This window comes from Lissotriton vulgaris, chromosome 8 (genome assembly GCF_964263255.1).
Source record: "Lissotriton vulgaris chromosome 8, aLisVul1.2, whole genome shotgun sequence".
NCBI classification, from domain to species: domain Eukaryota; kingdom Metazoa; phylum Chordata; class Amphibia; order Caudata; family Salamandridae; genus Lissotriton; species Lissotriton vulgaris.
In genome coordinates, this window is record NC_141696.1 from 1236554304 (window position 1) to 1236570778 (window position 16475).

A 16475-nucleotide genomic window follows, 5' to 3' on the forward strand; every position below is an offset into this window, starting at 1 on the left:
GGATCGAGTTTGGAATTGGGGAGACATTCTTTGCTTTACTCCCAGATATTATTGTTGATATTGATAAAAAAGATGCTAATGCTTATAATGGTACACGCGCATATACAAATGAAATTGCATCACTATTATCAAATTTGACCGTCATGATCTCTCCATCAACTCAGACTCAGAAATACGTGATCAGGCAGGCTCTGCAATGAAGGCCCGCTGTAACTGATTGAAAGGTCACAGATGGGATGGCACGAGGCAGGCAAACAGACGTGCCAACAGGAAACATAGGTGCATCCCACTGATAAGCGCAGCGACACAACACTGGTCCAAGGAAACTGGCCCCAATAGAGCACACATGGCCAGAGGGATGAGCGCATTCCCAAACACCATAATATCAGATGTCACATGAAGTTAGGAACACACAGTCAATCAGTACACAGCACATACGGTACACAGAGTGATCACATGCCCCTCATGCCGGACATCTGGACACACCACCCACTGGCCTACACTATGCCCGGGAAACATCCTTTACATTGCGGTGAGTACACCGCAATGCAGTTGCAAAGCAGCCGTTACGACGCAAGTTCTTACATCAACTTGCGCTGGATGGCGCTGTAACCTAAGGAATAGTAAGATTTACTATCCAACACCTTCCCTACTGTAAGTAGACTGGTGTTGGAATAGTACATCTTACTATTCCTAAGTCCAGCGCCCTCCAACGCAAGTCGTTGTAAGGACTTGCATTGTACAAACTGTGATGTAACATACGGCGATCATTTTGATCACGTTGTTACATCACATATTCTTGTGTCCACGCAAGGTCGAGGCCCACCTGCATTTGTTATCAGGGACCTTTATTTTACGACCCCGCAGACAAGGCCCACATTCTTTTACCAAATAAGGATCGCCAGATGTACTTTTATGACACCCAAAACTGCATAAAACCAGCTTGGATTGGTTGTACTTTGAGACAGTCCTCAAATCATTTTCAGTGGATTGTGCTCCCGGCGAAGTTTTTAATGAAACCAACTGTTCCTGTTTTGGCAAATGCCTCTTGTCTTTTGTTTTTACAAAGTAAATTAATATTCAACCAACATTATCTTCTTTTCCTCTTTATCAAGGCCCTTCCCCTTTTTGGGTGCCTTGCCTTTACCCATTTCCTGTCCCAATAACAGTTTGAATAAGTCCATTGTTTAGAACTGAGAGCGGGGTGAGAGTAATGAGCTGCAAGGGCCATTTGTTTATCTACCCCCTGAGACTTCTTCTAGCGGTCTTCCAATGAAGCAACGGTATCAGAGCAAGACGAAATAAAGGTCCACTAAAGGTGCAGATTGTGCTGCCAATCCCTTTCCACAGAGGCGTTCACAGCAATCACTCTTCCCTCCAAACCTTACATCTCTGCCTTACTGCCACCACCACCACCCTAAAGTTCACTGGTTTTTGCATTCAGGGTCCTTGGACAGCCCAGTACTGGATGTCTTTAAATTATTTAAAGCTTAACTCCAATAAAACGGAGATACTACTTTTTGGTAAAAACACCACCTTCTCGCCCCCAAAATGGTGGCTACAAGAACTTGGTTCTCCTCGAAATCCTACCAATAAGGTGAAAAATCTAGTTGTGGTCTTTGACAACAAACTAATTTGAGGAACCTGTTAACGCCTTCACTTCATCCACGTTATTCAGGCTGAAGCTTCTTAGGAAAAAATGTTCCTTTCATCCCTTCTCACTTGCAAAAAACGTCCCTTCAGCTTTAGTACTTTCTAGGATCGATTACAGCAATTCCCTTTTCCTCAATATCTGAAAAAAGTGCTTTAATCAAATTCAAGTGCTTCAAAACGCTGCTGCCCACCTTCTCCTAGGCATGCCCAAATCTCAATTGGTATCTACATCTCTAAATCGCATGCACTGGCTTCAAGTGAAGAAGCAGATCTACTTCAAGGCACTGTGCATTGCCTTCAAGGTTCCGCGTGGCACTGGAACCGAATTCCTTTGGAAAAACCTTCAGTGGTACACCCCTTCCAGACACCTCAGGTCTGCCTCAGCACACAATCTTATTTTCCCTAAATTTAAAAAGGACAATTTGGGGGGTAGAAGCTTCATCGTCGGGACAACCAGTGGAACGCCCTCCCCTGGGAACTAAAAATGCAAACAGAATTGATAGCCTTCAGGAAATCAGTTAAAACCTGGCTATTTGATGTTTGAATGGGATTGCTTTCCTTGTCGGCAATTACCTTCCAGAGACTAGCACATAGACACCCTCGGGTATGGAGTGCTCTCCATAAATCCTATCTTTCATTTCATTTGCATACAAGATAATATTAATGCTAAAGGACTCCAAGGTAAGCAAGAGAAAGCATATAAATATTAAACATGGCGGGGCTCAATACTGATCCTAAAGGTACTCCACATTTTACAGTTTTTACACCGGCTGAGTAAGGTTTCATCCAGACTGCCTGCTCTCTGAGGTCGCGAAAGAAGCTAAGCCACGACAGGGCTGATCCCTGCACCCTAACAGATGCAAGGTGTTGCAACAATATCTTGTGAGAGACAGTATCAAACGCCACCAAGAGAGCCAACAGAATCAATGAAATGCTGAAATCCAAATTCCACTTTATTGATTCAGAGATTTCAACAGAGCAGTTTCGGTATTATGACATGCTCTAGAACCAGATTGCGAAGGGTGCAAAAGGCTAAAAGTCTCTAAGAATTAAGAAAGCTGTATATTGACCAATTTCTCAAAGAATTTTTTAGGCAGCTGGCAGAAGGAAGATTGGTTGGAAATTAGATAGCAGCTCAGCATTGGTATTTGCAGCAATGCCAAGTACCTCGCATCAGGTATTAGACTAACGCATTTTAGAGTGGTGGTCCGCATCACACATTTGTAGTGCCTTGATAACACAGGTGTGCTGTGATGTAGAAGCTGGCAGTGACGGCAACCATATGAGCAGCTGCATATACTGCAGTGCAGCGAGTGCTCTGTGCAGATGGTTCAGCAAGACTCGTACTGGTAAATGCACACTGACAAAAAACAACATTAAGACTAACTTTCACCGACTATCATGATTTCAGAGAGGGGCCAGTGGGCACAAACTGCAGCAGGATGTTTTTAATTTCAATTTCCTGCCAGCCTGGCCCGCCGACTCTCCCCTTGACTGATGACGCTAAGAGGGGCCCTGCCTCCAGTGAAGCGGGGGCACCAGCGCTACAGGATCAAGGCATAGCACCAATGAAGAGCCCTAGGAACAGCTTAGTGTGCAGGGGGCAGCACTTCAGCAGGAGTGCATGCAGTCATGTTGCCCCGGTGTAGGAAGAGAGCAAGAATCTGCAAAGTATCGTGCAATACTTAATTGCAGGAGATAACCGTGCTATATTCAACACTGAGAGCAGCAGCTTGCCCCTCATGACACCCGAACTACACAGTAGAGAAGCCTGTGCCCTTAAGTCAGGCAGGGGTTGTGTCCGATCACTGTGAGTGAATCAATAGATAATTTGGTGCGGCACTTCAGTGAAGCTTAAACTGATTTTGTGGGTTTTGTCGGTGCACGCAGAGTACAGATGCTGAGGTTGCAGCTGTATGTTTCGTTGCCGTTCTGCCGCCAGTGCAGTCCGGTCTCAAGACAGCAGGGTCAGGTCAGCGTGTGGGATGATTTTATTTTTGATCTGTTTGTGGGCCTGTCAGGCTTGGTGGGAGGGGGATGGGGGGTGGGGGGGTGGCAGGGATGGACTGCTGATTTTTCTGATTTACAAAACAAATCCTGCAGTAAGCTGTAATGATGCTAGTTCCCCAAAAAATGAGCCTGACTCAAGTTGCAGGTCAGTAATTAACTTTAATTATTTCCACAGGAGAGCGCTGGGAACACGTCCACTCCGTGCTCGGACTGGGTGCTCTCTACACAAAATGGCGGTTACGCTCTACGTCATCACGCAGCTGCGTAATGACTAGAGCGCAACACTACATATCTCCCTTCTTTATAGATTAGCAAAACGAATAGACGTTTTTCAAGTCTATCTGCCAGCTAGGCAATTCACCTCCCTCATATCATAGTCTCTGTATTTGGCAGGTCTTATCACAGTTCTCCCTGCTCGTGTACGTCTTACCGGGGTAGTGGAGGGACTCTCAGTAATTTCACCAGGCGTTCGAGCTCCCCTTCTTCCAGCTCCCAGGGAACTTTCTCTCCTCAGAGTTTCTCCTGAGCTTTCCGGATGTTCTACGGTGACGGGGTTGTCCCCACCTTCCAACTCTTCTTCTCTTTCCCCTACTCCGGAGTTCATCTCCTCTCCCCCTGACGGGACAATGTCATTTGGTTGAACCTGATTGTTCTTAGCCTGCAATTCTTCTTCTCTGGTCCACTGCAGTATCTTGTTGAACTTGGACATACGGTCTAGGGACCAAATTTTTCCGTCGCTAAGCAATGCGGCCCTGTTATACACTTCCTTTACTTGCAAGGGCGCACTGAACTTGCTGTCCCCCTTTCTTCTCAAATGGGCTAGTTTGACTCTAACCCACTCTCCATTTTCCAACAATGTCTCTTTCACGTTACGCCTTTTGTTGAAGTGTTCTGTATATATTCTTTGTGCTCTTTCCAAGTTGTGAAGGACTACTGCGGGGGACCATTTGCTCGTGATGGTACGTTCTTTCCACGCAAGATTGTCCTTAGTGAAAGAGTCGCGCCCTCTCAGGATTTGGAAGGGACTGCATCCTGTGCAGGTAGGGGTGATTCTGTAGGCCCACAACGTACTCCTCACTTCCTTTTCCCAGTCTTTTCCTGCTCCTATTGCAGATTGTATGGAACCCATGATGACTCGGCTAAACCTTTCGGCTAATCCGTTGCCGGCCGGGTGATAAACGGATGTGTGTTTAATCTTGATGCCATTTCGTTCCATGTAGTTGTTCCATTTTTCCGACGTGAATTGGGGTCCATTGTCACTCAGAAAGGCGCGGGAATGCTTTCTCGGAGGAAGGTGGCGGTAAGGACTTCAGTACCATCTCAGTGTCCATTTCCTCACGGATGTCTATTTCTGGCCACTTGGAATACCTGTCTATGAGTACCACTACATATTTTGCTACTCCCTGTGCATCCAGCACTGGGCCTAGGATGTCTATCGACAACTCTTCCCATGGAGTTGCTGGGTTGTCGAACTTCCCCAGCGAGGGGCGCATCAACGTTCCTGATTTGTCTGCCCTTTGGCACTGTTCACATTCCCGAACATGTTTCTCGATTAGGCTATCCATTGCCAGCCACCAGTACATCTGCTTTGCTCTCAGTTTCGTTTTCACAATGCCCAGGTGCCCTTCATGAAGAATGGCTAGTAAGTGCGGCACCAGTGACATGGGAGGGACTACTTTATCACCTCTGAACAGGAAGGTCCCTTGGTCTCTGATGGATAACTCGTACCGTACCTCACTCAAAGAACTTCCTGTGCTCTGCTTTCATGTGTCTCTTTTACGGCCATCCTTGCACTATGAAGCGCTTGACTTCCATGCTGTCGGAATCGTCCTCAAAGGCTTTCTTCCACTCTTTCCCGCTTATTACTTTTTCATGATCTTCCATGAACGTGACACTGACATCATCCTCTTCGGAGTACTGCGGGGCCTCCTCCATGGCTGAAGCTTGGCTAAGATAGTAAGCTACTTTGTTCCTTGGCCCCGGGATGTACTCAACTTCATACCTGTAGTCCAACAACTTTAGAGTCATCTTGGCAATGCGTGGGGTAGCATTTGCGTGTCCACTGGATGTGAGTACTTTGACCAGTGGCTTGTGGTCTGTCTTGAGCCTGAATTTCGTACCCCATAGGAATTGACAGAACTTCCCCACGGCCCATACAGCAGCTAACATCTCTTTTTCTATTACGCTGAACCTCTGTTCCGTGAGTGATAGTGACTTGGATGCAAAACTGATTGTAGCCATCTCCCCCTTCTTCCTCTCCTGCATAAGGACTGCTCCCAGTCCTTTTTCGCTTGCGTCAGTTGTTAGTATAGATTTCCCTTGCTGATCGAATCCCTGTAGAGCGACTGCCTTGCTAATGTCCTCCTTGATCCTCTGATCTTTAAACTCGAATTTCAGGATTCAATATCCTACCATAGGAATGGGCTCTACCGTGAATGTGACTGGCCGAATGTCTGGAGGTTCTAGGTGAGGTCCTAGGCAGTGTTTGAAGCGTTCATTCCACACCGTACATTGTATTATGGTTTACGGGGATCCTGAGTCTGCCACCATCTTGATCGGTACTCCCCCTACAACTAGGTCACATTGCGGTTTCTTGGAGCGGGTGCAATCAATGCCCAGTATGTGTTCTTCTATGCACAGCACGTTGTCTTCTTCTTCTTCTTCTTCTTCTTCTTCTTCTTCTTCTTCTTCTCTTTCCGCTCCTAACTCCTGTGCTACGTACTTGACTGTAGGTCTCTTCCGCTTGCTGCGACATACTTTCTCAAAGTGCCCCACAATTCCACAGAACATGCATTTGGCACGGAAAGCCGGGCAATGTTTGTTGTATGCCGCATGGGATGGACTGCCGCACCTATAGCACGCATTCTGGCTCTCCTTGGTGGGTTTCTTCACCTGTGCTGGTCGAGGTGTCCACTTGGCTTGTGTCTTCCCGTCCAATGCTGCTGCTTTGCCCCTCTCCGGTGGTTCTGCTTCGGTGACTCTGTTGACCAGGGGCCTCGTGGCTGTCTCCCTTTTTGCAGCGTCTGCACACCTTTTGGATAGTTCTGCCTTCTTTACCATGGCTATGACTTCCTTCAGGGTCGCATCCCCATTTACCCACAGTTTGTCTTGGATCGCTGTGTTTGTGATGTGCATGACTATTTGGTCTTTGATGAATTTCTTGTGTAAGGTGCCAAACTTACACGTTATCGCTAATTTCTTTAATGCTGCTACGTACACATCTATGGACTCTCCCGCTGCTTGCTTCCTCTGTTGGAAGTTGTACCTGTCTATGGATGTGCATACCGCCGGCCTATAGTGGTTGTTCAGGTCCTCTATTGCATGTTGGAACACATCGTCATCTGCTGCCTGTCGCGGCGTGGGGACTAGATTTTGGAACACTCTGATGCCTTCCGGGCCTAGGTTATGGAGTAATATTCTCTTCCACGTTTTGCTGGGAAATGCCTCCCCGTTCTCATCCTCCAGGGCTTCCAGATAGTTCATAAAGTATTCCCTTCAATCCTCCCACTTCATTAATGGATCCCCTGGTTTGGGACTGACGTTGTGAGCGAGGATGCCTGAGCACACATTTCCACTCGCCTCTCTGGTAGTACTTCTTCCCCTCTGGGACTGCCCGGTGCACTTAGTCTGTGCTGATGTGCTTGGTTATGTTGAGGCCAAAAATCGCCTCCCTCACTATGCAGCGCGTGCTCCGCCAGGGCCTTGGGCTGACTGGGCGTGTTCTTCGAGCCTGATGGTGTTGTGCATGATGGGAGGCTCAGTCCCCCGGTTTCTCCCTCTCAGTGTGGTGTAGTACTCACTGCGGACAGATTCCCTTTTTCTCTGCGTGCTTTCTTGATCCGTGGGTTGTCGAGTCTAGGCGGCCCGTCAAGACCTCTGTCTCTGCCCACATGGTGGGGTGTGTGTGTCTTCTGCCTCTCGTTCTGGCGTATTCACCCGTCTGGGGGGCGGCTTCTGTGCACGGTGGGCTGCCCTCCTGCTGCGGCGCTGTCCTCTGCCGTGCTCTCCTATGGTGCTGCCTGCCTGGGGCTGGTTCTCTCTAGCGGTCACCCTTATGGTGGGTCTCTAGTTGGGTACTGTGGTTGGGAGTATAGCGGTTTCGCAATTCACTGCTTTTTTTTTTCTTTTTCCGCCGATCCCGCCCTAGTCGCCACTGTAATGATGCTAGTTGCCCCAAAAGATGAGCCCCACTCAAGTTGCAGGTCAGTAATTAACTTTAATTATTTCCACAGGAGAGCGCCGGGAACACGTCCGCTCCGTGTTCGGACTGGGCGCTCTCTACACAAAATGGCGGTTACGCTCTAAGTCATCAAGCAGCCGCGTAATGACTACAGCGCAACACTACATTGCCCTAAATGGACAGAGTCTGACATATGCAAAACATGCATATAGCATATGAGGACATGGGTGGCAGCTTTCTTTTACCTTGAGCTGCCCCCCGCCAGGACACCTCTCCCCCCCCATCCTCAAGGATACATCTGACATCAAGTCAGATCCCTGAAAGGTACATATGGCATGCTCTTCCCCCTCCCACATTCCGTATGCCCAAGCTGGGCATAGAAATAGAAAGGGGCTGGCCCCTCAGTCTTCCTTTGGTGGCCACCTTGGAATGGACTTATGGTTCTTTAACTCTCACTCCTGGGCAGGCTTTTGAACAGGATAAGGTCTATTGTAACCCCCTACTTATGGGGTCTATATTGGATTTGGCTTGTGGATATCATTCCCTTTACACCAGGGCTGGCATAGCAATGAGAACAGAGCTGTTACACCCCCTGTTTAGGGGGCCATCTTGGACTGGGTTTGATGACTTTACCACTACACACCTAGGCAGGGCATAGACAGAGAAAAGGTCTGTTACTCCCCCTCCTGCTGTGGGTCTTCTTGGTGGCCATCTTGGAGTGTGGGAAGATTGGTCAAGATCCCCCAACCCTGGGTCATGAAGACACTATTCCCACAATCCTGTGCATGGAATTTCTCACTTTAAACCAGCTTTCACACTTGAACAGCTTCCTTCCTTTGCTGTCAAGGCATTAGTATTGGGTAATAGGCACACCACCTCAATAGAGCTAAGCCCTGATCCTTCAGGATCCAACACTTTCTTTATCAACTACCCCCCAACCTTTCGAAAAACGCTGCCACAAAACAAAAGTATCACCTTCTCAGGGCCAGGCCTGAAACGTTAATCTCTGATATCTACTATTGTACTAACAGGGTAGTAGGGTCAATGATCTTATCTTCTACACCAGGAAAAGAGCATGCTGGCGAAAATAGTAGGTACTAGGAAAACACCCCACAGACTGAAGCGCACAACAGCATCCTCACCCACACTTAATGCTAATACCACCATCACCCTATAGAACAATGGTATCATCCTAATCCAAGCGTCTTACATCAATCTAGTTAAGTTAACCACTATCTTCCCGTTACTCAAAAATGCGGCTTCAGCGAAATCTATTGACACCCACAGTCTCAATACCATTTCTCAGGACATGTTGAGTCCGCCCCCCTCCTCTTCAGAATGGCCATCCTTCCAGCTAAATCTCTCCTTGCCACTAGACCATCAAAGAGCGGCCCTGTCCCCCATCAACGTGCCCCAACCAGGAAGGCCCTCTCTCGATCTAAACCACTCCTCGCCACTAGATCTTCACAGAGGGGTTTTGTCCCCTGTTGACCTGCCATAACCAGCTAGATCCTCAATTCAGAGGACGAGAGTCTCCTTGAACTTATTAGGCGTACATCCAGCCAGTCTGATCCTATCTGTTCCTCGACCGGAGAGACCCCAGTGTGACGGACTAACGCTACCTCCAATTGCCTGATCCCCTGTACCTCAGCCTTCTCCCTATGACTCATACTAGGCTGGAACCCGGACAAACGCCTACCACTGATCATGCTCGATCATCACCACCCTCTCCGGCTCAGTCTGGACCTAACCTCCAGCTCATCGTTCACACCCCCCTTGCTAATGCTCCAACCTCACTAGTGAAAGGGCATGGAACTCCGCCAGTCCTAAATGACCAACTTCCTCCACAGGAACTATTCACCACCTCTGCGGAACCCACAGTCCTACACCAAGACCCCCCTTCCCTACACACTTTCCCTACACCCCCTCCAGTCCAACACCATGACCTGGCAGCGCGCCTAGATGACATTTTTCTCCAGTTGCAACTTCTCACCTCTGAGCTACATGATCTGAAAGCCCTCTATAATGATGTTATCCTCGTGATCAGCTCTCTCCTCACATCTACGAATTTGCCCAGCACTTCCTCAAGCGTTATTGATCGCAGGAACCAGTTGCTAGCCCCTGCCATCCTAAAACCCATTCCACTACCCGAAGATCCCTCCCGGCCCAGAAGTTGTGTCATTCACCCGCCGTCCATTGGTCAGCCCCTAGCTCCCTCCATCATGAAATCCATTCACTTACCTAACGATCCCTCCCGGCCCAGAAGATGTGTGACCTACCCGACGTCCATTGATCTCCAGGACCCTCACAACTCTTACCCTACCTGGTCCAACTCCAACATGGCCTCGCCGCGACAAATACAATCCATCCATTCAAACCCATACACAGAACCTCCACGCATTCTCAGAGGCAGTAATATTGACAACCTCATTCAGATGAAAGTCACCCATACACCTTCTTCCCCAAATTTGTTATGTCTTAAATGTACATTAATCAACTACAGATCAGCAAGTAAACATGCAGCTGATATTTTCGACCTCATCCAATGCAAGGACTTAAGACATTATCATCCTCACTGACACTTGGCTAAACCTACCTTCTACTCCTATCTTAGACCTCCTAGTTCCTCCCACTCACGACAAAATTAGGCTCGACAGAACCTGAAAGTTGGACGGTGGCCTAGCTTCTATTCACAGAAACACACTCTCAATCTCTCAAGTAGAGTCCTCCTTTGAATACCTTGGTCTCAGCATCTCAAGTAAGAACCTACCGGTCTGTAAACTTCACTCCTTCTACCATCCCCTGGGAGACAAGCTCCCCTTCATCGAGCAACTAATGGAGATCATCTCTGCTAATGTGGATTCAACAAAGGCCCAAATCTTCCTCAGTGATTTCAACGTTAACTAGTCTAACTCCAATGTCCTCGCTGTATGCAGCAGTTACGGAACTCCTGCTGGTGACTGGCTCCCTGCAACCTTTCTCAACTAAGGTGTGTCTTAATTGAGATGAAGGATGGTGCTTCAAAAGTTTTATAAAATGGTCATCTTAGAATGCGGTTTTAGGTTAGTGACTTCAGGAGTTTTGCATTGGTTTCAAGTAATTTTTAGACCTTTTCACTGCTCAAAAGTTTGAAGTTTCTTGTATTTTAGCTCTTTCAATGCACTTGATTGCTTGCTTTTACCCACGGCAAAATGTCACTCTAAGTTTCACTCATTTGCAGGTGAATGTCACTCACAAGTGCATTGAAACAATGGAAATGTCACACAACCAATCTGAAAACTTGGCAGCTATGGTGTAAGTCATGATCTCTTATTGCTGCACCGACTTGCTATCCTATAAAAATGTGTATTTGCTGGTGCAGTCAGGTTGCACAAATGGGTGAAATATCTGATATATATGTTTCGCTATGTTTCGATTTTTGCTGGTTATAAAAGTGTCACTAAGACGTTGAAATAGCACTCATAATTACACTGAAATTAGGAAAATGTCACACATAGCAATGTGAAACCTTGGAAGCTATGTATTTGGATTTTGTAGGAGGGGACTAACATTTGCTCTTTTCCAGGATTTGGGCACTATTCCTGTCTGCAGAGAGGCGGTGAACAGCTCGAAATAAACAGGGAAGACTAATGCAGTAATCTGGTTCAGAAAATGGGGAGGAAACGGGTCTAAAGGAGCGACAGATTTTCAGTGCCGAAAGAAATCTCAGCTTTTCCTCTGATAGAAATAGAGAATGTAGAAACTTACCAACCGCTGTGGTGCGGATGGACAAACGACTGATACAGTTGTATCTGCTTCATTTAATGTCAAAAGGTTCAATTGGATCTTTACAATTTTATCTTCAAAAGATTTACTGAGCCTGTTACATAAATTTGCATTAGATTCCCACGGCGGGGCAAATACAATGGCATCAGAGAAGTATGAAACAAGGCAGAACATTTTGTTGGATCTATTTTTTGCATAACTAATCATTTTTAGAGTAAGAGTTGCGTGGAGCAAGTTGCAGGTTTGTATGACACAACTTCAAAGAAACACACATTCAAAGATTATTTATAGAGTAGTTTGTCTTCCGTCTGATAATGACGCCTCCATGTTAGTAATAATATTTTACAAGATTTCTTTTCTGAGGCCAATTCAGGGAAAAGGCACATGGCTGAAGAGAAACTTTTTTTGTTTTGTTTTTAGATTGCATCCTTTTAGGGGGCACTTTGTTGGCTACGGCGATCAGCCACAGCAGCATCTTATCTTCCAGAACCTCTGACGTTAAGGAGGGCCTGGCAGAGGATAGGGCTTCTTGTAACTTTGGAATCTCTACTTAATTCCAGGTGCTGACTGGGCCATGTAATACCTTTATTTTATCCACATTATGCTCAAAAAGGACAAAAGGATCAGTAAAATATAATCATCAGACCATACAACTTTCCTCGGTTCTTCCAACAAAATAGGGGTGTTGGAGAGTATTATTTTGATGGTGTGCCCAAGATAAACCGAGCAGACTAATTCAACAATCCCTACACCTCCATCAGGACAGCCACCTTCCCGGAACCATGGAAACATGCAACCATCAACACCCTCCGAAAGAAACCCTTGTCTGACCCACCCAAACTCACCAAGTACCGACCAATGTCCCTCCGTCCCTATTCAGCCAAAGTGCTGGAAAAAGACACTAGCAAGTGCTCTCCGACAACCTCGCCAAACACCAGCTTCTTGACAACACACAATTCGGATTCAGACCCAATTGCAGCTTGGAAATCTCACAAATAACAGCAACAGAAGACATCCCGATGATCCTCGACCAGAAGGAAACCACAGCACTCATCCTTCTAGACCTATCAGCCGCCTTCGACATGGTCACTCACCCTATCTTAATCCAACCACTACACAAAGCAGGCCTGCAGGGACTTGCCTTCGAATGTACCTGCTCCTTCCTCACCAGAAGAACATGAATGGTCCACAAATAACAGCAACAGAAGACATTCAGATGATCCTCGACCAGAAGGAAACCACAGCCCTCATCCTTCTAGACCTATCAGCCGCCTTCGACATGGTCACTCACCCTATCTTAATCCAACCACTACACAAAGCAGGCCTCCAGGGACTTGCCTTCGACTGTACCTGCTCCTTCCTCACCAGAAAAACATAAATGGTCCACATGCCCCCTTAAGCCTCTGAAGTACGAGATCTTATTTGCGGAGTCCCGCAGGGATCCTCGCTCAACCCAAAGCTCTTCAACATATACATGATCCTGCTGGCTGACATCATACAAGCTCACTACACAAACCTCCTCATGACGACGATACTGTCCCTCTCAGCAAAACACCCAACACCAAGAACAAGTTCAACACATGCATGACAGAAGTGGCCACCTTGGTGAAATCCAATTACCTTAAATTGAACTCAGACAAGACAGAAGTGGTAGTCTCCTTGAAGAAAGCCTCGCCATGGTACTCCACTTGCTGGCCCACAGACCTTGGACCCACCGCCATGCAATGTTCGCAAGTAGGAAACCTCAGAATCAAACACAACAAACTGGGCATGATCGCCAAAGTAAACACTGGGGTCTCAGCCTGCTTCAATACACTAAGGCTGCTGAAGAAAAGCTTGCAGTAGCTACCAGACAACACCAGGAAAACAATTACCCAACCCCTCATCACCAGCAGACTAGACTACGGAAACAACCTGTATGCAGGGATTACCAACCAGCTCACATCCATCCATCCAAAACTCAAGCGGAAGACTAGTCCTCAAACTTACCATGCTTGATGCACATCTCACCACACTCTTCCTGACTTTCGAAAGAAGCGGAAGATCTGTTTTTCGAGTAAGCCCCCAGGGCTGGCCTCATACACTTGCTCCTGGGTACCCTCACATGTGATTTGCATGCTATAAAACACTGATCACATAATATGTAATGCAATCACATTTGCTTTTTTTTAAATGAGGATCTGCCTTGAAATCAGACTCAGTTGTCAACTGATAGTACTTCTTTGTATTACGTCGAGATTGCCCACATAACTCTTCCCCAGAATCTGATGGTCTACTCTTCCCGTTCCTTTTCTGTGGCCTGTCGTGAGCTCCTACGTGCTTGCAGAGTAGGAGAATAAGCAATATGTAGAACATGCAAATGTAGACTTTTTTCAAACCTAAGTAAAGTCTGTGCCAATGTTTCAGCTTCAATGGGAAGTAAGAAGTTTAGTTTGACGTTAAGGCCTTAATTACAAGTGATGTGATAAATTGTGGCACCCATGCAAACCACTGCTTGCATGGGTGTCGCAATTAATGTAGGTGGGAGTTTTCTGACCTGGCAGAGTTTTCTGCAGGTAACTATCAAAGGACAAACCCTTTGTATATTTAAATGGGGAAAAAAGGCCCAGATAATATCAGGAAATGTGGATTTTGGTGCAGTTAGCATAAATGTGCATGTTATTCCCAGTTATCATGGGAAATAATGAAACTGTTGCTATTTAACACATACAAAAAAGAAAGTACACCAGGGTATCACTTATTTTTTATTTTATGGTTTTAAATCGGATGACATTACCTCAAAATTACCAAACAATTCATAATTGCGGCCTAAGAGAACATAGCCTACTGGAGATCTTAAGGGAATTGATCACCACAGATATACTCAAGATTTCAGATAACCAAGCAATACAGCTTGTATTTACACCCTGAACTGTGTTTGCATGTTTCTGGACAATAATTAACATACCTAGGAAAGTATTCAAGATCCTCATTACCATTTAATAATACACCATAAATCTTGCAGGCAGGCCTTTGGTTTGTGATTGAGAAAGATAGGATAGGATTGTGATGATTCTTGTGGGTTTGTCTAGGGTCTAATCCATCTTTTACTTTGGTTTGCTAGCTTTTCCAAGCTTCTTCAAGAATGATGTTGAGGTAGGTGAGGTAGTTTATATGATGGTAACATTAAGGATGATTAAGACTGCTCTTGGAATTCTTCTACCTCTAGCATTTAAGAGATTTCCTTGCTTCCAGTTTCACTCTAGATTGGACGACCCCTTCTTCATCTTCTTGAAGAGCTCAGGTTGCCCTTTCTCACTTCTCAACTGGGAGAGAAAATTGCAAACTGTATGACAAGTCTCCCCCCCCCCCCCTCTTTGGAGACTGAAAGACTAAACCAGGGACAATGTTAAGCTAATGAAGAGCTCATAGGAGATCCTTCTGACTATGGGTTTGACAGGATCCTTCTCCATAGGCATACAATCCTCTGGGGCACTTGGGAACGTTTGCTTTTTTCTGATGTCTTAAACCAGGGGATAACCCAATACAGTTGAATGGACAGCTCAAAATAGTTGCAACAAAGGAAAGTAAAGAGACTAAATTCCTAACTGGGACAAAACACCAGTAAAGACACAAATACTAGACCAAATAGGTAAAAAACACCGAAAAGTGCAAAGAGGTTCCTAACTAAATAGAATGCCCTGGATTCCTGAAATGCAGTATGGATGTGCATCTACTTAAATATGGATACTGTTTCAGTTATCTTTTCTCATGCGGATTCTGTGTTGTCAAGTTTTATCAATCTTCATCAATCAATGGTAGAATTGATATTGTGAAAAATATGGAGGGTATCAAAGTCAAAAGAATCAAGGGATTAAGAGTGGGCCACAGGGCAAGGCAATCTTTGGATCCTGCATTATTTGGAATTTCATCTGTTTCTACCACTGTGTGAAGTCTTTAGCCACCAGAGTCTGCACAATGATAGAACAAATAGATGGAACATAGAGGCAAGTGCAGTGCATGTTTCACCAAACACTCCATGATATTTTGGGTGCTCTCGGACCAACATTGTCCAATTGTCCATCTTATTATTGACTCCTCTTCCTGCGAGAAGTCCCAAGCAATAGAAGTCTAGCATATAAGCTTTTGGTCCTGCAGTTGCTCAGCTCTCTGAAGATATGCACGCCACACGGAGGGCTGCTAGTCAGCTATCATATACTGACAGCGTTGAACACAGCATCCATGATATCACAACTGTGGCCCATCTGTGAGAGAGACATAGACACAGATGGAAAGGTTGTCTCCTTCTCCCTGCACTAATACAATGTTCTCCATGTTGTACCATGTAGTTCTAAGTAACTCAATGTCTCAGTTCCCTTCAAAACTCCCCTTTGCTCTTGCTTCCCTTTGATAGATAGTTCTCCATTCTGTTCTCGTCAATCCTTCTCCATCTCCTCAGTCTGTGCCACAAAATACTATGCAGAAAGACAAACCTTAAATAAAGGCACACTTTTCCATGGCAGCCATCACCACACTCACATTTTCAGGAACTGTGTGAGGAAAGCTACAAGGGAGGTGAGGAAAAGGGTGGACAAGAAGCAGGCTATTTTCTTTTTGCTGTGTATAAGGAATGATGGCGTGGGAGAGGGAGCATCAGACACTGGATATTTCCTGGTTTTATTCACGTTGAGAGGAATGGTTCAAGAGAAGCCAAGCATCCTATGTGTTTGTATTTGGAAGCGGTTTTGTGCCCACTAATTCAGAATTCATTGCATAATAAATCTTATTTTTGGTGCATCATATTAGAGATAAACAAACAAACATCTCATTCGTTTATTCCAGTTTATTCCATATCCTTTATCTGTATTTCCACATTACAGTACAATAA

At 45.9% G+C, this 16475-nt stretch overlaps 1 protein-coding gene across 2 annotated transcripts in view; it reads right to left on the reverse strand.

Annotated features, from left to right (window-relative positions):
- Positions 1-16475, reverse strand: part of B3GLCT (beta 3-glucosyltransferase) — a 1059223-nt gene that overhangs the window by 993589 nt on the left and 49159 nt on the right. The gene's annotated exons all lie outside the window — the stretch shown is intronic.